The sequence below is a fragment of the Oryctolagus cuniculus genome, chromosome 3 (genome assembly GCF_051225735.1).
Source record: "Oryctolagus cuniculus isolate XC-2025 breed Fujian yellow rabbit chromosome 3, ASM5122573v1, whole genome shotgun sequence".
NCBI lineage: Eukaryota > Metazoa > Chordata > Mammalia > Lagomorpha > Leporidae > Oryctolagus > Oryctolagus cuniculus.
The window spans coordinates 76,440,204-76,464,160 of NC_142869.1; the positions used below are offsets into that span (position 1 = coordinate 76,440,204).

General features: G+C 40.7%; 1 long non-coding RNA gene and 1 pseudogene across 2 annotated transcripts in view; one reads left to right on the top strand and one right to left on the bottom strand.

The window, feature by feature from the left end:
• Window positions 1-64: 64 nt before the first annotated feature.
• The window catches only part of LOC149127395 (uncharacterized), a 76,698-nt gene continuing 52,805 nt past the window's right edge, over window positions 65-23,957 (bottom strand). For both annotated transcript variants that reach the window (XR_016231527.1, XR_016231526.1), the window contains exon 3: window positions 65-6,436. This is a non-coding gene — a long non-coding RNA (uncharacterized LOC149127395). The remainder of the gene's footprint in view (window positions 6,437-23,957) is intronic.
• Window positions 15,980-17,019, top strand: LOC100342701 (inhibitor of growth protein 1-like; annotated as a pseudogene).

Sequence of the window (23,957 nt, forward strand, 5' to 3'; positions counted from 1 at the left end):
TATTAAACTAGGACAAAATAAATGTTTTGTTCTAAGGACTGTTCTACACTAAAGCTAATTAAAGAGGCAAGAGCTTAGCTTTTAGCATCTGCTACTATCCCCTCAAAGCATCACTTTTATTTAATATATGAACCAGCCTATTGTGTTTCAAAATATGTAGGTGACAGTGACTTGTGATTTTGTGTATGTGTCATTTAGGGTTTTTTTTTTATTTTTTCGCCTTTTATTTCTTAGAATTGAATGGAAGGGAAACTAAAGCTATTAAAAAGAATAGATATCCCAAGAGCGAAGAGAAGCTGTCTATTATAATTTCCATAAGGTTCCTTGTTCAGCAGGAAGTAGATCCCTGGAGAAATGAGCAGTCTCCTCCAAGTTAAGAAGTATGAATAATAGACTAGCTGCACAGAGCAAGGTGTGTGAGGAATCAGAATTGCCTCCCAGCTCTGCACACCATGGGACTGTAATGGGTAGCGCCGTTAAATAAAAGATAACACAGGGAAAAAAAAAACACACAAATTGTTTTCAGACATGAGCCTAAGAGATCGGTTATGCGTCAGATTTGGACCTGTTGAATTTGAAGTGTTGGCAGGAATTTACAGTCAGAAGTGAACTTTTGTGAATATAGAAGCTTCAAGGAGGATCAGGGCCACAGAGAGGCATTCTCTTTCCCCTGGGGGTCCTCAGAGGGATTGTTGGAAGTTCTTGTTGACTGGGTTCTTTGGAGGCAAACTCTCAGAGTTTGTCATGCAGGATATTTATTAGGAAGAGAAGGAGGGAAAGAGGCCCAGGAGGGAGGGGTTGAGTTGCAATGTAAGCAACTGAGATGAGGTCTCAGTCTGCAGCCCATGCAGGGAGTCTGGAGCACTTTGGGTACATCAGAGTTGTGCTTATTGAGAGAACCAGGTTTTAATACTGCTGCTGCAATCAGCCACTGAATGTGGGCACCTGGGCAAGGATAAGCTCTTAAAATGGGCAGCTCCTTGCAACTAAGCAAGCCCTAGAGGAACTGTGAGTTGAGACTGTTCACTGAGAGGTGGGGCTACACATGCTTCCTTGCAGGGGGGCTGGGAAGCACAGCTGTGTCCACCACAAATGCCCTCTGTTTTTAATGAGGATTTCAGGTCTTTGTGTCCATGACAGTCTTTAAAAAAGCGATGAAAGAAAATTTGGAACTGTCTAGATGGCTTCCTTGTATCAAATATCTCCCATGGGTTTATTTCTCACCATTTTATTTGTAGTTCAGATTAATCATCCACAGTACTGTATTAATTGTTGCTGAATAATGAGGAACTATCACAAGCAGAGTGAATACATACATGATATGTTTGTGCAAATCACAGGAAAACAAATCCCACTGGAAATGCATATAAAGGATAGTTTCACAGTACTTTGAAAGAAGTGATGAGAGCTGAGTCATTGCATGACTCACACAGCAAGGCCTGCTGAACACACACAAACCTGCATGCGTCTTAGCAGGCAGAGCCATGTTCCAGGCTTGAGTGGTGACTTTTGTTTCCATAAAACATCATTCAAGGCACTAAATTAATTTAAGTTTTGTTGATTGCATAGCTTTTCTTTATTTAACTTGCAAATTTTTTTATAGTTGATTAAGACTCATAGGGCTAAACAATTAAGCCTATTTTTAGACTGGCACATGATTAGGTAAAATTAAAAGAAGAATATTTTCATTCCATATTAAGAAAATGTCCATTCCCGCATTACTCAAGCCTGAGAAACAATGACCTACATAGTTACTAGATAAAGTCACGAGAGATGAGATTTCCAAGAGTGCATAGTACTTCAAGGATGATGTAATTTAGGCCTAATCAGCTACTGCCTTGTCCTTTTAGTGTTGTTTCAGACATGCTAGCCTTTAACCAATTGTTGACTGCATTAATTACCAACATCTTCAAAATTGTAGTTGAATAAATCCCATGAACTTACATATGTTTTGCAAGAATACTTACCTATTTCTTTATTTGCCACCAGATGAAACAGAAATAACCACCCGCCCTCTCCTGTTTTCTGCCTCAGTTTAAGATTTCCACTGAAACTCACTCCTTCCCTGATACGTGTTGCTCCCAACAAAGTAACTTAAAGATTTAGAAGCAGTTTTTGAAGATGTTACTACATTTAAATTTATTAAGTCCTCTAAATTTAAAAAAAAAAAGTTGGTGAGGGAGCAAAAGTATCTTTATATATAAATGCAAATATCTGGTAATATATTTCTTTCTTTTTTTAAGATTTATGTTTTTGAAAGGCAGCGTTAGGGGAGAGATAGAGATAGAGAGAGAGAGAGAGAGAGAGAGAGAGAGAGAGAGAGAGAGAAAAGCCTTCTATACACTGGTTCACTCCCCAGATGGCTCCAATAATCAGGGCTGGGCCAGGCTGAAGCCAAGAGCCAAGAACTTCTGGTCCCCAACATGAGTGCACGGGCCCAGGCACTTAGACCATCTTCTACTGCTTTCTTAGCCACATTAGCAGAGAGCTGGATAGGAAGTGAACAACTGGGACTCGGATTGGCATCCATGTGGGATGCTGGCTCTGCAAGCGGTGGCTTAACCCACTACATCACAGCGCTGGCCAAATATATTTCTTTAAGAATATAAATTGGATGTATCTCTGTGTAATTCAGGAATTGGGCCCTTGTCTACTTCACTTAGAATCTTTAATCTCAACCCTAAATTGCAATATCTTCAAATATCAGCAAAGATTCACTGCCTTGCCTGGACTGTTTACAATGATGCTAAGCAACAATTACTGCCTCTTGTCTTTCCTAAAAGGAGTCTGAATCCAGGTTATGTAGCTAAGACAGTTCCAACTAATCCTCTGCTGGTCTCACACTCTACACACCTACTTAATTAAAGATATATTGGACAGGCACAGATCTCCCTCTGGTTTATCTGCTGCCTCCCTGCCCAGAAAAGCAGTTGTTAGGAAGTTTCTTAACAAAGAATGGCACTCCTTGTCCACGTGTTGCCATGTTTACCTAAGGTAGCTCAAGCATGAGCCAGCTTGTGACCTTGAGGGAGAGGGTATTCATAAATGTTTTATTGACTTTGCCAGCATAATAATTAGTTACAGCAGTTGGATTAACATATTTCAAGAATTTATACTTACTATGAAAAGCGTATAACGGATTTTCCAGTATATGCAGAGTGGACCAGAGACATCATGATGACAGAGCTAAACAGAAAAATGAGTGGTCACCCTTTGGAACAGTGATCCTTAAACTGAAGTGCATGCTGGATTCACGTAGAGGGCTTGTTAAAACACATGGACAGACCTCAAGCTCAGAGTTCTGACTCAATGCTCTGGAGTGCAGCTAGGGAATCTGCATCTGAAACATTCCTGGGTGCTGCTGATGCTGTGGATTCAGGGACCACCTCTGAATAAAGCTGGAGGTTGGATGTAAGAAAGGGCTGGATGGGACCATCTGTTTAGAGGCTTGAAAAAAATACAAACAAGATGCAGGAGGGGAAGGGGAGGAGAGTTAAGAACAAAGGAGAAAACAGAGATTACAGCCCAAGTCAACACAGCTGTGGTGGTGAAGCCGACAGCTTGGTTCAGAGCCTGCTGTCATGCAGGGAAGATTGAGCTTCATGCTTTCATCGTGAGAAAGATGAAAATATATCAGTTCCTCAAATATACGCTGAGATTTTAGTGACTAAACTCCCTACAGAATGTCTTGCTTGGAATATTGCATAGGGAACATGAGTAAAACAGGATTACAATGTTTTTGATAATATCATGCAGATAAAGAATCCATGTGGCTGCCTTTTTTTTTTTAATGAAAGTCATTATTACCATATCTCCTTTTCTTTTTTTTAAATTTGTATTTATTTATTTATTTATTTGAAAGTCAGAATTAGAAGGAGGAAGAGAGTAAGAGAAGAGAGATCTTCCATCTGCTGGTTCACTCCCCAAGTGGCCTCAATGGCCAGATCTGGGCCAGGTCAAAGCCAGGAGCCAGGAGCCAGGAGCTTCCTCCAGGTCTTCCACAGGAGTAAAGGGGCCCAAGCACTTGGGCCGTCTTCTGCTGCTTTCCCTGGTGCATTAGCAGAGAGCTGGGTGGAAAGTGGAACAGCTGAGACTCATACAGGATTCCAGCATTGCAGGTGGTGGCTTAACCCAGATACACCACAATGCCAGCTCCATGGCTTTTATGACACTTTAATGTTTTCTCATAGATTACCAATGCATTTAGCTTTGGCATTTTAATCACTACTTATAACAATATACTAATGCTCCATTTAAAAAATAAACAAAAAAACATTTAATCTGCCCTTGATTCCTATCACCCGACTGTGGTCCTCAACCATCCACACCCAAGATTAATGCCATGACCTGTTAGTTGAACATTCTGTCTTCAGGCTCTTCTCCTTTCAAGATCATCTGTGCATCACTCAGGAACCATCTTTCTAAAGAGATGTGTTGATAGCATCACTTGATTACTCAGAAGCTTTCCATGACTCTCTTCGCTTGTAGGATAAAGTAGGAACTCCACAGCCTATATTCCAAGCTTTTGTAATACAGCCTTATCATGCCATTCTGCCCATTTAGCCCATGACTTCAGGAAGGAACCCTTTAGCATAAGGAAAGCATTTTTATTATACTAAAAATGGCCTGTGAACCTTTTGCCTTTTGCTCCTGAATTTTTGCCTTTTAGCTGAAATGCCCAAACCTCTATTAAAATTCTACCAGTCCTTCAGTGTTCTCTATGTGCCATCCTTGAACTAACGCTGCACGTTAGTTCTCTTTTTTTGAAATGCTGTTATATGAAGCAACCTTATCTGGCCAACCAGACTAAAAGGTCCTTGAGGACAGAATGTGCCTTGAAGTCTCCTTTTGTTCATCATAGTTCATGACCTAGTGCCTTGGAATGTAGTGCACACTTAAATATTTGACATAGATTTATGTATAAAAGAGAAAATGGTTGAGGATACCAATAGCACACAAATTACTTAATTGTAATTGTCATTAAGTAAAGTTGCAATTTAAGATGAAGTGATCATTTGCCAAGCAAGCTTTTAGATCATCAAATTGAGTTTCTTTTTTTTTTTTTATTTATGATGCACTGAACTTTCCAATAATTTTTTGGAATATTCATAAAGCAACTGACATACGTATCAACCAATACTTATTTTTTCTCTTGTTTCAATTGATAAATGAACATTTACTGCATCTTGATTATTTATAAACTCCTTGAGATCTAAGACCATATCATGCTTAATTTTTGCCAGTAGATGCTCATGTATCTTCTCATTCAATAAATACTTAATTACTTGAATTAATCTAATTCATAATTAAATATATAACACACCATTAAAATTTATATCAACCTCCTCATTTAATGTTAGTTCTAAAGAAGCAAAAAAAAATCTTTAAACTGTTTTACAGTTTAGGTACAGTTCTCAACTTGCTTAACCTTAGCAGACAGCTTAGAAATGTGATACAATACAAAAAGGAAGAGGTGAATCAGCAACAACTGATCAATAACTTAATAAAAACACCTCAGGCAACATCTCAACCAAAGTTTAAAATTTGAAAAACCGAACATTTTATTTCCGAGGTACAGTGGCTGCTATGTATTTGCAATGTTTAAAATTTTGCTTTGCCTAAGGATAGGAAGGCCAGTTTTAGAAAAGGGAGCTCTGCCCAGCCTTCTTAGTGTCAGTTCCCACTGTTTAACAGCCTAGTTCTTTAATTCTGTAGCTTTCAGAAGAGAACATAGCAAGGTTATCTTCTAGGACAATAAAATAAAAATTATTTTAGCTTACAGAAGCAGCTGTTGCATGGTTTCTGACTTTCTCACATAATTTTGCATGATTGTAAACTCTTAGAATTCTCTAAACTGCACCCTTTAACTGCTATTCCCTTATGTGAAAGGAACAGATAGAAAAAGAAGTTGAGTAGTACAACCTTGGGTTTATATGGTTCATGTCTCACAGCATTTTAAAATGAATTTGAATCTTAAAGCCTATAAAACTAGACAAAGGAAGGAAAATATATTTACATGTTTAGAACAATAGGCTTAGAAAACCCTAGAGATTTGTAGACAGGATTACTCAATTGTACAAACACGGTAAGACATGTTTCCTAATCAAGAAGATGGTCTGATTTTTTTTTTTTTAAAAAAAGACTTATTTATTTACTTGAAAGGCAGAGTTACAGAGAGGCAGAGGCAGAGAGAGAGGTCTTCCATTCAATGGTTCACTCTCCAGATGGTTGCAACAGCCAGAGCTATGCTGATCAGAAGCCAGGAGCCTCGAGCTTCTTCCGGGTCTTCCACATGCATGCTGGGGCCCAAGGACTTGGGCCATCTTCCACTGCTTTCCAAGGCATATTAGCAGGGAGCTGGATCAGAAGTGCAGCAGCTGGGACTCAAACCGTTGCCCACATGGTACCAGCTACGCCACAGCCCTGGTAGTTTGATCTTTCAAAATAGACATTTTAAAAAGAAAATAGACAATTAAAAATGTTAGCTTTAGGTGGAGGGTTTCCAAGGAACAAATAATTGTATACGTGTAGCCTAAGAGCCAGTTGAGACCTCCTTGCTCCCAAGTGATCTGCTTAAATTTGATCTTAAACCCCAATCTACAGTCTAGAGACTACTCCATAATTTCTGCAAATTCTTCTGGCTTCTCATACTCCTCTTTGCTGCCATATATTATTGTTCTTTGGCTTTGTATCTAAGATTCTATAATACTCTAGATGCGAAACACAAACCCTTCTTCATTTTCCATAAATTCCCACTCACATTCAGCAGTGTTCAACCTTTTATTGTTGTTGTTGGATCTATTAAATATTTAGGGTGGTTCTAAGAACATCACATCCCAGACATGATCTTCAATCAATTTTCAGGCTTCTCTAGCCAAGCTTGGCCTCTACTCCTCTTTGCACCTCCTCCAGACGATCGAGCAGGTATTTCCCCTTCATTTCCTCAGGGAGGTCCCAGCACTTCCCAGCCTCTAGGAGATCTCCCCCACTGCCCAGCACAGACACCCTTTACCCTGAAATTTGTCCTTGTATTTTAAAACTCAAATTGGTTTTCTTTTTTTTTTAACACAATTCTTAAGAAAAACTCGAGTGGAAGCTGCTGCCAGTAAACTCATGTTCCTCCATCCTCTTACATACATGTACTGAATTCTGAACTGCATGTCTGGTGACTTTGCTCTCCATGCAAAGAGAAGCCCAGAAGATTTCTGCCTTGCATAAAACTACAACTTGGGTTCCTAGCTTTAAATAGAAGCTGTCTTATCCAGATGGGTAACAGGGGTTGACCAGTTCCCACTGTGGTTTTCCCACGCAGTGAAGCCACAGGATATAAAGCTGTGCTCCCACAGGCTTACACAGCCATCACCATTTTTCTCCATCACCCTGAGCTATTCTCCAAACAACAGCTGTGCGTCTGCCTACTTTGTTTGCCTTCTGGATAAATCTAGCCTTTCACAATTAGAGTAGAGCAAGCCCAACTTAGAAGGGTGGAGAATCATCTCCTTTACAGTTGAAAAGTTTGCTAATTTCTCAAGTATAATCTATGTAGAGATACTGCGGTTATCAGATACTAATGATTTTTTTTTAATAGTCAGAGACATTCACTAACACTGGAGCATAAATGACAGGATATGGATTTTTTTTCCCTACCATCCTGAGCTCCAGCAGAACACGATTCTGCCCAAGTACCTCCTCCTCTGGTGAAGTCTCCCCAGCGTTTTCCAGCCAGTAGTAAGTGTTCTTCCTCTATAGTCTATGGGTATATATCTAACAACAGAAGCAATAGTTGGTGTAAATTAGAACTTTCTAACAATTAGAGCTGACCCATGTTGACAAAGGGTACTCTGGAATTTAGTGAACCTTCTGTGCCTGGAAAAACTTAAACAGATTTCACAAAGTGGTTTGGGAAGTTTATGTGCTGGATAAGAATTGAACTTGCTGCTTTTAAAAAGGTTCCTTCAGTGTTAAGTTTCTAGTTTCTGTCTTGTGCTTTCTGTTGAAATAAAATACACAGCTGTTTTGATAACTTCTTTGTTGTTTGCTCCTGCATGTCATTATTCATGTACAAATATTAAACAGCTTCAGAGTGTTGGTCATTCATTCCTTTTCAATGCTTACTCACCTTGTGAAAAATAAGTGTTCAATAAAACCTGTGGAGCAGAGAGAGGAGGGGTAGCCCTGTGGCACAGGAGATTAAAGCAGGGCCTGCATATGGGCGCTGGTTCAAGTCCCGGCTGCTCCATTTCCGATCTAGCTCCATGCTAATGCACGTGGGAAAGCAGTGGAGGATGGCCCTTGTACTTGGGCCCCTGAACCCACATGGGAGACCCGAAAGAAGCTCCTGGCTCCTGGCTTTGGCCTGGCCCAGCCCAGTCATTGTTTGTGGCCATTTGGGTAGGGAACCAGCAGATGAAAGATCTTTCTCTCTGTCTCTCTCTCTTTGTAACCCTGCCTATCAAATAAATAAAGAAATCTTAATTAAAAAAAAAAACCTGTGGATTAGACCATGAAAGATGATTTCAAAAGGTGTATTAAAAGGAGGAAAGAAGATAACATGGATAACATGGAGATAATAAGGCAGATACAGAACAGTACCACGAAGCATCAGATTTCTAGGAGACAGGAGTTCACTGGGAGATAGAGAGCCTCTTCAACAGCTTCATTTATTCTACCACTGGGCCCACACACACAAATTATTGCTGCCAGTGCAGACCAGCATGCAAGACCAGTTCTCATTCTCTTTCTCTTTTTTTTTTTTTTTTTTTTTTGAACATTTATTTATTTATTTATTTGAAAGGCAGAATTACAGAGAAGCAGCAGCAGAGAGACAGAAAGATGTCTTCAATTCACTGGTTTATTTCCCAGATGGCTGGAATGGCAGGAGCCGTGCCAATCCAAAGTCAGGAGCCAGGAGCCTCCTCCGGGTCTCCAGTGTGGGTACAGGGGCCCAAGGACTTGAGTTATCCTCTACTGCTTTCCCAGGCCACAGCAGAGAGCAGGATCGGAAGTGGAGCAGCCAGGGTGCTCCTATGGGATGCCGGCACCACAGGCAGCAGCTCCACCCACTATGCCACAGCACCAGCCCCTCTCATTCTCTTCTTTTCATCGTTCTTGCTTTTCTATTTTAGGGGAAGATTGTTTTTGTGAAACACTAAACTAATAATTGTAGCAAATAGATCCATAAATTATGTAATTACACCCGCTGACTGGAGGAAATTTTTTAAGAGTTCACACACACAAAATAGACAAAAACTTCTTTTCTACAGTTGAGTTCGCAGGTGTGCAGCATCTGTTTGTGAACAAGAGCTGTGAACTGGTTATATTACTTTGCCCTGTGAGGTATGGTGGGCCAGTGGCATTACCATTTTCTGGAAGCTTCTTTCCAGTTTGGGTGTATTTCTTTCTCCTAATTGCTCTACCTAGGATCAGTACCATGTTGAATAAAAATTGTGAAAGTGGGCATCCTTGTCTTGTTCCAGAACTTGGAGGGAAAGTCTTAAGCCTTTATCCATTCAATGTTTTATATATGGCCTTTATTATAGTGAGGTATGTACCTTCTATACCAATTTGGTCAGAGATTTTATCATGAAGGGATGCAGAATTTAATCAAATGCCTTTCTCTGTGTCTATAGAGATGATCACATGATATTTGTCTTTCATTCTGTTGAGGTGGTGAGTCATGTTTACTGATTTGCATATGTTGAACCATCCTTGTGTCAAATAAATAAATCGATCTTAAAGCAAGAAAAGCTGGGACCAGATGTCCTTGTGTCATGGTGAATAATCTTTTTAAAGTTCAACTGGATTTGATTTACTAATATTTGTTGAGGATTTTTGCATCTGTGTTCATTAAGATTATTGGCCTGTAGCTCTCCTTTTTTATTGTATCTGTCTGATTTTGGTGTTGGAGTAATTGTCAGCCTCATAGAATGAATTTACAAGAATTTCCTCCTCTTCTTCTTTCTGAAATAGTCTAAGAAGGATTCTTTTATTTCTTCCTTAAATGTGTGGTGCAATTCAGCAATTACCTGGTCCTGGCTTTTCTTGCTTTTTTTAAAATGATTTATTTATTTATTTGAAAGGGGGAGGGAGAGATCTTCCATCTGCTTTCATTGCTGGTTCACTCCCCAAATGGCTGCAACACCCAGTTCAGGGCTAGAAAAAAGCCAGGAGCCAGGAACTCTATCCTGGTCTCCCCAGAGACCCAGTATTTGAGGCATCTTCCATTGCCTTCCCACATGCAACAGCAGGAAGCTGGATCTGAATTGGAGTAGCCAGGGCTCAAGCCAACTCTCCAGTGTGGACTATTGGCATCCTGAGTGGTGGTTTAAACTTTTTGCGTCAAAATGCCGGCCCCCTTTACTTTTCTTTGATGGGAGATTTTTCTTCACTTACTCAATTTCACTATATATTATTGATCTGTTTAAGTATTCTGCTTCATCATGATTGAATCTGAGTAAAGTATAGACATCTAAGAATTTGTCCATTTTTTTCTAGGTTATCGAACTTGTCAAATATTTGTTCATAGTTTGTATTTCTATTGTGCTAATTGTGATCTCTCCATTTTCATCTCTAATTCTATGTATTTGAAGCTTGTCTTGTTTTTCTGGATTAGTCCATCAGGGTTTTATCAATTTTGTTTATCTCTCTTAAAGAACCAAGTCTTCGTGTCAATTTTTTGTATTATTTATCACTTATTTGTGCTCTGAGTTTAAGTATTTGATTCCTTTTACCAATTTTGTATTGATTTGTTCTTGTTCTAGTTCCTTGAGGTGCAGAGATAAATTATTTGAGATCTCTCTGCTTTTTCTGAGGCAACCATTGATTGCTCTAAATCCCTTGTTAGCATTGCATTTGCTGTATCACGTGAGTTTTGATATGTTCTATTTCCATTAATAAAGTAAGGGTTGGATATTCAGGAAAGGGAGATTACTCCTGCTTTTAACCTAAAGAGCTCAACTGTAAGGGTGAGTCATAGAAAAGGATTTCCTTAAAAAAGAAGAAAACCCTGCCTTTCAGAAAACCTAGATAAGTCAGAAGGACATTACACTAAATGAAGTAAGCCAGACACAGAAAGACAAATACCACACAATCTCACTTATTTGTGGAATCCAAAAAAATCATGAAAGTCAAGAGTACAATGGTGCTTGCCAGGGGGTTTGAGGATAGATGTGAGAAATGGGAAGATGTTGGGCAAAGAGTTAAAAGTTTCCATTTTGCAGGATGAATAAATTCTGGAGATTTAATGAATACCATGGTGACTATAGTTAACAATACTGTATTGTAGGCTTGAAATTTGGAAAGATCGTGGATACAAAATGATCTTACCACACCAAAAGAAGGTGATGGCTATGATCAATTCACAATATAAACATATTAAAACATCATGCTGTATGCCATAAATACATAAAGATATTTCTGTCAGTTATACCTCAAAAAAGCTAGAAAAATGGGGCTGAGCTACAAGAAGCCTGCCTAGCTGAGGGCCACTTGTGTTCCCTCAGACCTTTTAGGAGAAGGCACAGGTCCAGCATTGACAGTGTTGAGTCACCCTTATGTGGTAAGCAAAGTGAGAATCAAAATTTATATCTCATTTACTGTACTTACTTTCTCCCAATGAAGTTTCATTTTTTTCTAGATGAATTAATGGTATAATCCATTTATGAATAATGTATGACAGTACTTCAAAAAGTACATGGGATTGGGCCGGAGCCGCTCCTGGCTTTGGATCGGCGCAGTGTGCCGGCCATAGCGGCCATTTAGGGGGTGAACCAACAGAAGGAAGACCTTTCTCTCTGTCTCTCTCTCTCTCACTGTCAAACTCTGCCTGTCAAAAAAAAAAAAAGTTCATCGGAAATGTAAATAAAAAGGTTTATTTTGGTGCAAAAATTTTGAAATCTATGTGTATGGAGAGGTTTTCAGAAAGTAAATAAAAATACATATTTTGAAAATACTGTTAGTAAAAATAGATTTCAAATGTTTGTGCACCAAAATAAACTTATCTTTTAATTTTTCCCTGAGCTTTTTACGTACCCTCATTTATCATGACAAAAATAAATTTGATATTTTTTTCATAAGTTTGCGCAGTCATTTTTTTAAAGATTTATTTATTTATTTGAAAGGCAGAGTTACAGAGAAGCAGAGGCTGAGAGAGAGAGAGAGGTCTTCCATCCGCTGGTTCACTCCCCAGATGGCCACAATGACCAGGGCTGGGCCAGGCCAACGCCAGGAGCTAGGAGCTTCTTCCAAGCTCTCCCACATGGGTGGCATGGGCCCAGTGATTTTGGCCACATTTGACTGCTTTCCCAGGCACATTAGCAGAGAGCTGGATTGGAAGTATAGCAGTTTAACCTGCTATGCCATAGCAAGGCCCTGGCATTAATTTTATTAGTAATAATTTTACTTAAGTTTTGAATTTACACAACCAAATATGTTTTTCATTTAAAATTCTTCAGTAGTTTATATGTCATTCTTCAACGAAAAAGTAGATAATATTTTACACCTAATATATTCTAGTTCTGAATTAATTATAATTCATATCTCATCTCAAAGTATTTTTATTAGAAAAACATAAAATGCATATTGTAAATAAAATAGAATAACATGGCAAAAAGTAAAATATCACACTTTTAATGTTTTATTTTATTACCTCTAGTCACGTTTCTGTAGCTATTACCTCCAAAATTCAGATAATACTGCATATAGGATTTGGCCTCCATTTTTTTAAAACATATTGTGGACGTTTCCCTCATTAATAAAAATCTTCATGAGTGATGTGATTTTGAACATTTATATAACATTTCACTTTTCCTATATTCCTAATCATTCTAGTATTTTTCTGTTTTTAGGATACTTCTGATTTTTGTTATAAAGGACCTAAGTGAACTCGTTTAATCTTTGTGTAATATTTCATACATTCTTAAAATAAGCTCCTAGGAATAGAAATACTGGATTGAATAAAAAGTTTTAAGAATCCTATATTTTTGTTACTGCAAAATTGAAATCTACACTAATATAAAATTGAGAAAGTATTCATGAATAGCTATTCTGACACATATTAATTCCGTATGCCATTTGCATGGAAAGCCAAGACACTCTGGAAAAAAAAAAAAAAAAAAACCTAAATGAAAGATCTCTGTGAGTGAGATCCCAGTGGAAAGAACAGGTCTTCAAAGAAGGAGGTACCTTTCTCTGAAGGGAGGAGAGAACCTCCACTTTGACTATGACCTTGTCTAAACAAGATAAGAGTCGGAGAACTCAAGGGGCTTCCATAGCCTTGGAAACTCATGACTGGAGCATAGGGAGATTACTGATGCCATAAACAGGAGTGTCAATTTGTAAAGTCAACAACAGGAGTCACTGTGCACTTACTCCTCATGTAGGATCTTTGTCCTTAATGTGCTGTACATTGAGATTTAATGCTATAACTAGTACTCAAACAGCATATTTCACTTTGTGTTTCTATGGGGGTGCAAACTGTTGAAATCTTTACTTAATGTATACTAAACTGATCTTCTGTAAAAAAAAAAAAAAAGAAAGAAAGAAATTATCAATTCCCAACTTGACTCTCACTGGGATTAAACATGACAATAGGTCTGATCTGATTTCATCATCATTTAAAAAATCATTTATTATTTTTCACTTTATGTTTCTGTGTGGGAGCAAACTGTTGAAATCTTTACTTAATGTATACTAAACTGATCTTCTGTATATTAAGAAAATCGAAAATGAATCTTGATGTGAATGGAAGGGGAGAGGGAGTGGGAAAGGGGAGGGTTGTGGGTGGGAGGGACAGTATGGGGGGGAAGCCATTGTAATCCATACGCCGTACTTTGGAAATTTATATTCATTAAATAAAAGTTTAAAAAAATTCCGTATGCCATTTGAAATATTAACCACCAGATGAAATCTGTTATAAATATTTTTAAAGAATAATATTTTTGTTTATTTTTATTATATTTGAATTAGTTTTTAATAGATTCAATGTGATTTGTAGATACAATTGGGAGAACATAATGATATTCCCTTCTCCCTCTCTTCCTTCTCTATCCTCTTTTCTTCTCCCTTTTTTTTTTCAGTTTTTGAAATAACATAATTTAATATTACATTACAGTAAAAAGGCTTAACACTTCTCCAAGTAAGAAGTTTAACAAGTAAAAAGCATAAATACCCTGGTTTAGTGGGAATATAGACAATGACTATAAATAATAATTGAGTGAAAAAATGGTCATTTCATGCATATACAAAGAATTTTAAAGTAATCACAGATAATTTGAACTACAACAGTATAACACTCTTAACCACTGGTTTGACAAAATATAAAACATAGTTTTTATAGACTGTGTTTGCAGCAATACTGATGCGCACAGACATTTGCTTTTTTTAAAAAAGATTTATTTATTTATTTATTTATTTGAAAGTCAGAATTACACAGAGAGGGAAGGAGAGGCAGAGAGAGAGAGAGGTCTTCCATCTCCTGGCTCACTCCCCAGTTGGCTGCAAAGGCCAGAGCTGTCCAGGTCGGAGGCCAGGAGTCAGTAGCTTCTTCCAAGTCTCCTATGTGGGTGCAAGGGTCCAAGGACTTGGGCCATATTCCACTGCCCTCCCAGGCCATAGCAGAGAGCTGGATTGGAAATGGAGCAGCTGAGACAAACCGACACCCATATGTGATGTCAGCGCTGCAGGCTGGGGCTTTAACCCGCTGCACCCCAGCACCAGCCACCTTTTTCTGTTTTAAAAAAAGACGTAACCGGGCCCTTGCTGTGGCATAGTGGGTAAGGCCACCGCCTGCAGTGCCAGCATCCCATATGCCAGCATCTCATATGGGCGCCAGTTCGAGTCCAGGCTGCTCCACTTCTAATCCAGCTCCCTGCTATGGCCTAGGAAAGCAGTAGAAGATGGCTCAAGTCCTTGGGTCCCTTCCGCAAGGGAGACTGGGAAGAATTGGCCAATTGGGGAGTGAACCAGTGGATGGAAGACCTGTCTCTCTGTCTGCCTCTCTTTCTCTTTCTATGTAACTCTTTCAAATAAATAAATAAATAAATCTTTTAAAAAAAAGGACATACTAAATACAGACCAGTTACATTGTAATGAATCCTATTTAGCTCCTGATTAAAGCAAACAAGTTGGGAAGGGTGTGAGACACTAGGAAAATTGGAATACTGATTGAATATTTAATGACATTACATGATTATTTAAATTTTTATATATGAAAATAGTATTGTGGTTGTTTTGTGAAGAATTTCTTTTATACATCCATACTGAATGTTTATGAGTGGAATGATATTTAAGCTATGCTACAAAATAACCCAGCAAGTGAAAGGAGAAGGAAGGGAGGCTATAAATGAAACAATATTGTTATGATGAGGAACATCAGGATTTATTATGCTCCTCTCATTCCTTTTGTTTACTTTTGAAAATTTCCACAACAAATTTGCTTTTAAAAGGGCAAAATATTTGGGGGTTATCTCTCGTGAAAACGGGAGAGATATTAGTCTAAACACAAGCAACCTGCCATGCCTACTGGGAAGCAATTGTATAATCTGACCCCAAAAAATGATGCGACCTCGCAACCCTCTGGTCATTATGAAATAAATGTAAACCAACATCTGTGCCCAACTTAATAAGAACATAATCAAATCAAAGAACGGTCATAGCTCTTGGAAATCAATTATACTGATTTTGTTGAGTACAAAAATGAAACCAAGTATAAAGAGCTTTTCAAATTCAACAATAAAAAAAATAGGGGGCGTGCGGCAGAGAGCCTCAAGCCACTGCGCGGCGGGCTCCGCAGATGTAGCCGCAGGGACAGGTAGGGCCAGGCCGGACAAGCAGGAGCTATAGCCGGAGCCGGAGCAGGGACCCCTGCAGTGAACCACACCGAGTCCTGCCAACCCCCGAGCAGACCCACCTGGTGAACTATGTGGGGGATTACCTGGACTCCACCGAGTCTCTGCCTTACTGACCTGCAGAGAAACGTGTTGCTGATGCGGGAGATCAACGTGAAATACCAAGAAATCCTGAAGGAATTGGATGAATATTACGAGAAGTTGAACCGTGAGATGGATGATACCCAGAAGAGGCAGGCGCTACACTGCGTCCAGAGAGCCCTGATTGGCAGCCAGGAGCTGGGCGATGAGAAGATCCAGATAGTGAGCAGAGGGTGGAGCTGGTGGAGAACAGGACCAGGCAGGTGGACAGTCACGTGGCACTCTTCAAGACACATCAGGAGATTAGTGACACAACTGGCAAAGTGGCAAAGCTGGCCAGGATAAGTCGAAAAATAAGACAATCAGGCAGGCAGAGAAGGCGACAGCGCAACGATGAGAGACCTTCTAATAATCATGACCGCAGCGACATCACCTCAGGAACACTCAACGAGAAGAAAGCAAAAACCTCTAAGGAGCCAGCGCCCGTGGCTCACTAGGCTAATCCTCCGCCTTGCGGCGCTGGCACACTGGGTTCTAGTTCTGGTCGGGGCGCCGGATTCTGACCCGGTTGTCCAGCTCTGCTGTGGCCAGGGAGTGCAGTGGAGGATGGCCCAAGTGCTTGGGCCCTGCACCCCATGGGAGACCAGGAGAAGCACCTGGCTCCTGCCTTCAGATGCGCCGGCTGCAGTGCGCCAGCCGTGGCGACCATTGGAGGGTGAACCAATGGCAAAGGAAGACCTTTCTCTCTGTCTCTCTCTCTCTCTCTCTCACTGTCCACTCTGCCTGTCAAAAAAAAATAAGGAAAGAACGTCTCCAAGCCTAAGCAGAGAGGGAAGCGTCACCCGCAGAGCTCCCTGTCCACCAGAAGGGGCCCAGGTACTGCCTGTGCAATGAGGTCTCCTATGGAGAGATGATAGATGCAACTGCGACCAGTGCCTCATCCAGTGGTTCCACCTCTCATGCATGGGACTCAACCACGTGGGACTCAAACCATAAACCAAAGGGCAAGTGGTGCTGTCCCAGATGTTGAGAACAAGAAAACCATGGACAAAGCGCCGGACAAGTCTAGAAAGAGAGGGCTTATAACAGGTAGCTTGTGGACGTCCATTCACAGTGAGGAACAAAACAAACTACTGTATTTATTACATTGCCACCCTTGTGAAATGCATATTTTTAAAGAATGCCAGAAAAGGAGCTGTTCCTTGTATAGGGATTCTCTGCCTTTTGTTCCCATTGGTACACATGTAACAAAAAATAGTCTGTTGGATCAAAAAAAAAAAATCATAGCAGATAATAGTTATGTCTTCAACATGGTTAGATGATAAGCTTGTTTTGTCTATATTCTAGTTTAGAAACTACAAATACAGGTCTAAGTTAAACACTTAAAAGAAGAAAATAAACAACCTCATTAAAAATAGATCAAACACCCTGGCAGACATCGCATCAAAGAAGATATACAGAAGGAAATTAAGCACATGAAGAGAGACTCGTATCACATGTCATCAGGGGAATGGAAGTAAAACCATGAGATACCACTGATTACCTTTAGAATGGCCAAATCTGAATGTTAGCAAGGATGTGGAATAATGGGAGCTCTTATTCATTACTGGTGGGGATGCAAAATGGTAGGACTACTTTGGAAAACAGTTTGGTGGTTTCTTACAAAACTAATTATACTGTTTCCATAGCAATTGCACTCCTTAGTACTTACCAAAGAAGTTGAAAAGGTATGCTAGCCCAAATATCTGCACATGGATATCGGGAGTGTCTTTATTCATAATTGTCAAAGCATGGAAACAGCCAAGATCACCTTCAGTGGATGAAATTATTAGTGAACTAGGGGCTGGTGCCATGGCACAGTAGGTTAATCCTCGCCTTCCATGCCAGTATCCCATATGGGCACCGGTTCTAGTCCCAGCTGCTCCTCTTCTGATCCAGCTCTCTGCTATGGCCTGGGAAAGTGGTAGAAGATGGCCCAAGTCCTTGGGCCCCTGCACCCACGTGGGAGACCTGGAAGAAGCTCCTGGCTCCTGATCAGAACAGCTCTGGCCGTTGCGGCCATTTGGGGAGTGAACCAATGGAAGGAAGACCTCTCTCTGTCTCTTCCTCTCACTGTCTATAACTCTACCTCTCAAAAATAAATAAATAAATAAATAAATAATAAATAAAAGTGGGCTCCGCAGGGAACCTACACTATAAAAGCTGGATTGGCAAACTCCCACACAAACTTGTACCTGGACATGGGTTTTTCCAAGAGTGTACTGTTCCTCAGAACTGCTGGTTCTCTGCACAGAGAACGTGGGGTGGGGGCAGGGGGTAGACTTTGCTAGCTCAAAGCCAGGCCTTTTAAGGGCATTGGTTGGGTACCAGAAATGTTTGCTCCATGTGACTGTCCCAAATTTGTCCAAAATCTGCATTTGACTCCATAGCTCACGGGGCCAAAGGGCTATGTTATGGGTTCAACAGTGAAGTCCCAGGGTACATTCAGAGCCGTGGTGTTTTCGAAGAACCTGTGATTAGAATTTGGATGGGAGATGCTGGTGTAGAATGCTCAGATGTCTGTGATCAGGAGTGTAAAGAAGTGGATAATATAAGTTTGGTGAAATTTTGAAGCACAAGGAAGGAAACAGGAAGTAGATAAAATAACTAAGAGAAACCCAGAATTTGTTCATTATGGCAGGAAGTTTAGTTCTGGGAAGCTGTGTTGTTGCTCAGGCCGCAGGGGAAGGTTGGTCAAAAACTCTCAGCTCACACTTGGAGCTATCAGAGCATTTTCCATCTGAGTGTAGAGAACATGATTCAGGCCCCAGTCTGAAGAGGAGCCTGGCTGTCTGGAGACCTAGGAAATTTGTAGAAATAAAATTCAGAGGCGCTCTGGGCAGCTGGAAGGCCTAGCAAGAAACGAAAACAAGACTGGGTCAGGGTTAAAGGAGGGGCTGGCTGCTCCAAGGGAAGAAAAGTGAAGCTGTCCAGGAATAGACTGCGTACAGCTTTAAACCAGTGCCAAGTTTACCGAGTGTGAGACGGTGTCCTTGCAAGTTACCTCAATGCTGTAAAATTTATGCTCTGCAATTTTCTCATGTAATACACTCAAAGTGTTTCCAATCTTTTAATCTATGATTCTGTCACCACTAATAAGTTGTGTATGCTAATGAGTTCTGAGAATACTGTGGTGCTGTGAGCAGCACCAAGGTTCGCTGTAGCTGGGAAGGAAAGGGACAAAAGAAAGAGACAGTGGGTATTGGTGGGGAGCTGTCTTGCCAATGCAAACACACAGAAACGTGTCCTAGGTGTTGGAAGGAATCCCATTCAGACACTGTATGTCTTTTTTGGTCCCCTTTGTATGCCAGCAAACTATATTTACAAAAAAAATCATAGCAGATAATAGTTATGTCTTCAACATGGTTAGATGATAAGCTTGTTTTGTCTATATTCTAGAAGCTTTATTTTTTTTTGAAGATTTATTTTAATTATTTGAAAGACAGAGTTACAGAGAAAGGTAGAGACACAGAGAGAGGTCTTCCATCCACTGGTTCACTCCCCAGATGGCCGCAACAGCCAGAGCTATGCTGATCTGAAGCCGGGAGCCAGGAGCTTCTTCCTGGTCTCCCACATGGGTGCAGGGGCCCAAGGTCTTGGGCCATCCTCCACTGGCCTCCCGGGTCATAGCGGAGAGCTGGATCAGAAGAGGAGCAGCCGGGACTAGAACCGGTGCCCATATGGGATGCCGGCGCTTCAGGCCAGGGCTTTAACCCACTGCGCCACAGTGCCAGCCCCGAAGCTTTATTTTTAATATTAAGAAGAAACAGGAGACTAATAAAGTAGAATGTTTGATGATGGTAGTCTCACTTCCATTTCATTTTTAAAAAGACTTCATTTTTTATAGCAGTTTTAGGGTCACAGTAAAATTGAGAGAAAGGTATGGCTAATTCCTGTGAACTCCCGATTCCCACAAACATATAGCTTCCATCATTTTCAACATTCCTCACCAGGACCATACATTTGATACAACTGATGAGCCTACATTTACTCATAATAATCACTCATTGACATAATTTACATTAGGGTCTTGGTGTTGTACATCCTGTTGATTGGGACAAATGTGTAATGACATGTATCCATCATGATAACATCATATAGAGGATTTCCACTGCTCTGGAAATTCCCTTTGCTCCACTAATTCATCACTCACTTTTCACTGGCTTTTTACTTTTTTATATAGTTTTGCCTTTCCAGAATGTCATCTAGTTGGGATCATGCAGTGTGCAACCTTTTCAGATTGGCTTCTCTCACTTAGCAATAGGCATTTAGAGTTCCTTCCATGCGTTTCCATGGATTGATAGCTAACCTCCACAGTTCACTAATATTTTAATTTTCTTTTTTTAAAGATTTTATTTACTTTTTTGAGAGGTAGAGTTATAGACAGTGAGAGGAAGAGACAGAGAGAGAGAGGTCTTCCTTCTGTTGGTTCACTCCCCAAATGGCCGCAGCGGCTGGAGCTGTTCTGATCAGGAGCCAGGAGCTTCTTCCGGGTCTCCCACATGGGTGCAGGGGCCCAAGGACTTGGGCCATCTTCTACCGCTTTCCCAGTCCACAGCAGAGAGCTAGATTGGAAAAGGAGCAGCCAGGACTAGAACCAGAGCCCATATGGGATGCTGATGCCATAGATGGAGGATTAACCTACTGCATCACAGCACCAGCCCCTTCCCTTACATTTTTACAAATAATTATGTGACATCTCTATTTCAATACTCAAAAAGTATTCAAACATCTAAAATATTAAAATATCACCAAATCTTAGCTCCCACTCACTTTTCATTTAACAATCACTGTCATAACATTACTTTTTATAAAATATATTTACTTGAAAGCAGAGTGACGAGGTGGGGGGAGAATCTTCCATCTACTGATTCACTCCTCAAATGGCCACAACAGCCAGTGCAGGGCCAGACTGAAACCAGGAGCCAGGAGCTCCATCCTTGTCTCCTACATGGGTGGCAGGGGTCAGGCACTTTGGGTCATCTTTCACTGTTTTCCCTGGCACATTAGCAGGAAGTTGGATTGGAAGCACGGCAACTGGTACTCAAACTAGCACACCAATATGGGATGCCAGAATTGCAAATAGTAGCTTAACCACTGACTGTTTCTTTTGACAAGCTGTTCTCTGCCTTATAAGAGCAAAGTCAAATCAAGAATAATCATAATTTTCATCAACAGGCATTAGAAGTAAGATATAGCATCATAGGAAGGAACAAAAATGATTCTGCATGAGACAGGCTACCATTGCCTCAGAGACTGGGTAGTCTGTCCAGTCTCAAAAACAGAACAATTCTCAGTGTGTAGGGGACCCATCTGGATTCAGGTTGAACTGTGTCATTGCTCAAAAACCTTTCAAATTGCAGGAGCCTGTGATTATTCATGGAAAAAAGTCTACAAAATCTGACCTCTGTAACTTTATGGAAAATGTTAGACAAATGTATTTTCCAGACAATGATTTAAGAAGGAAAAATATATTTATGAGGTACTAGACTGAGATGTGTTGCAATACAATGACCAATAAAATAAATGAGCTTTTCTTCACCAGAGAGATATTTTTAATTTATTCTTTTTTTTAAACTTTTATTTAATGAATATAAATTTCCAAAGTACAGCTTATGGATTACAATGGCTTCCTCCTATTTTTAATTTATCCTGATAAAAAAATACACATGTACATTAGTGAGCTATTTGAAGGGAGCATTAACATTTTAATAGTGCACATAATTAATGATGTCTTGCATGAAGTTAAAGCAAAAAGAGTTCATGTGAATGAAGCTTGAATTGAATAAAAGGCAGGCTGAAATGTCTTCAGTAATTGTTTTGGATGCACAAAGTTTCAAGTCATGAAAGAAGTTCAAAGTTTTTTAACAGAACCCACAGCCTCAATATAATTCTAATCAATCAAATCTTGAGGTGAATTATGGCAAATTATTTAGACTAAACTATCAAATCTTGTAATATTGTGGTCCTCAAAATGCACAGATCACCTTTGACAACTTCATGAAATAAAAAAAACGTTTTCTTGAGTTTCTCTAGCATACCTCTTCTGTGAAAATATGGCTTTTTTTGAAGAATTTTATCATATCCTTTCTTTACCAGTAGGTAAATACTCATTTTTTAAAGAGTTTTTATTTATTTATTGGACAGGTAGAGTTACAGACAGTGAGAGGGAGACAGAGAGAAAGGTCTTCCCTCCTTTAGTTCACTCCCCAAATGGCCACAATGACCAGAACTACGCTGATCCAAAGCCAGGAGCACCTGGGCCATCCTCCACTTCCTTCCCAGGCCACAGCAGAGAGCTGGACTGGAGGAGGAGCAACCAGGACTAGAACCCGGAGCCCATATGGGAGGCGGAGGATTAACCTAGTGCGCCACAGCGCCGACCCCCATTTTTTTTTTCTTTTTCTTTTTTTTTTTTTTGGTATACCAGTCAATCTTTCTTACACACACAGATGGACCAAAGACAGTCCCAAGCATTTCACAGTGTCCCTTACTTATTAATTACACATGGAACACCTAAGCTGTTTTTGCTAATAAAGAGCACAGCCAGGCTGAAATCCTCGCCTGATTCATTGCCACAGGTGAAACGTAGATCACCCTCGGGACTGAGCATTTCTCCTAGCATGCTAAGGCCTGTTGTTGCATTCTCTTAGCTTTTGTATTTTGTTCAAATACAAGAAAGTCAGTTATTAAGTTTACCTCCTATGTGTCCTTGGCCAGTTTCCTTTGCCCTTTACTACTTTACTACTTAAGAGATTCAACCCGGCTGCCTCTGATGCAAGTCTAAGGAGCACTCTTTGTTGCCCTGGCTGTCCCCAAAATTTACCCAGGAAAAGTCAAAGCAAATAACACTATTGACAGACATTAAAAATTAGCTGCGGCCAGGGCTGCGGTTCAATAGGCTAATCCTCCGCCTGCAGCACCGGCACCCTGAGTTCTATTCCCGGTCAGGGCGCCGGATTCTGTCCTAGTCGCTCCTCTTCCAGTCCAGCTCTCTGCTGTGGCCTGGGAGTGCAGTGGAGGATGGCCCAAGTGCTTGGGCCCTGCACCCACATGGGAGACCAGGAGAAGCACCTGGCTCATGGCTTCGGATCAGTGCAGTGCGCTGGCCGTTGCACGCCGGCCGTGGTGGCCATTGGGGGGTGAACTAACGGCAAAGGAAGACCTTTCTCTCTGTCACTCTCTCTCTCTCACTGTCCACTCTGCCTGTCAAAAAAAAAAAAAAAATAGCTGCACTTTGCTGGGAGTTCCAACACACTTGCAAACCCTCCAGGGCTCTTGACAGGACAGGTGAGCTGAGTCTAACATACTAGCCTCCAGATTTTCTGAAGCTCTCTGCTGCCTATGGGTCAATGCTCTTCCATAAGAGGAGCTGTAGGGCAATTTCAGGATGAATTTCTTATATTTTTAAAATGTATTTGTTTTAGAGGAAGAGTGAAAGACAGAGATATCTTCCATTACTGTTCACTCTCCAAATGAACACAACAGACCATGGCTGGGCCAGGCTGAAATCAGGAGCCCGGAATTTCATCTGGGTCTCCCATGGGGAAGGCAGGGGCCCAATCTCTCTCTCTCTTTTTTAAGATTTATTTTATTTTTCTTGAAAGTCACAGTTACAGAGAGAGAGTTCCGCTGTGACGCTGGTTCATGCCCCAGATGGCAACGGCCAGAGCTGCGCCGATCTGAAGCCAGGAGCCAGGAGCCTCTCCTGGATCTCCCACATAGGTGCAGGGCCCCAAGGACTTGGGCCATCTTTTACTGCACTCCCAGGCCATAGAAGAGAGCTGGGTCAGAAGCAGAGCAGCTGGGTCTCAAACTGGCGCCCATATGGGATGCTGGCATCACAGGTGGCGGCTTTACCCACTACGCCACAGTGCCAGCCCCTAGGCCCAATCTCTTGAGCCATCATTTGCTACCTCTCAGGCAGGGAGCTGGATCAGAAGCAGAGTAGCTGAGACTGGAACTGGTGCTCCCATGTGTACATCCCAACCA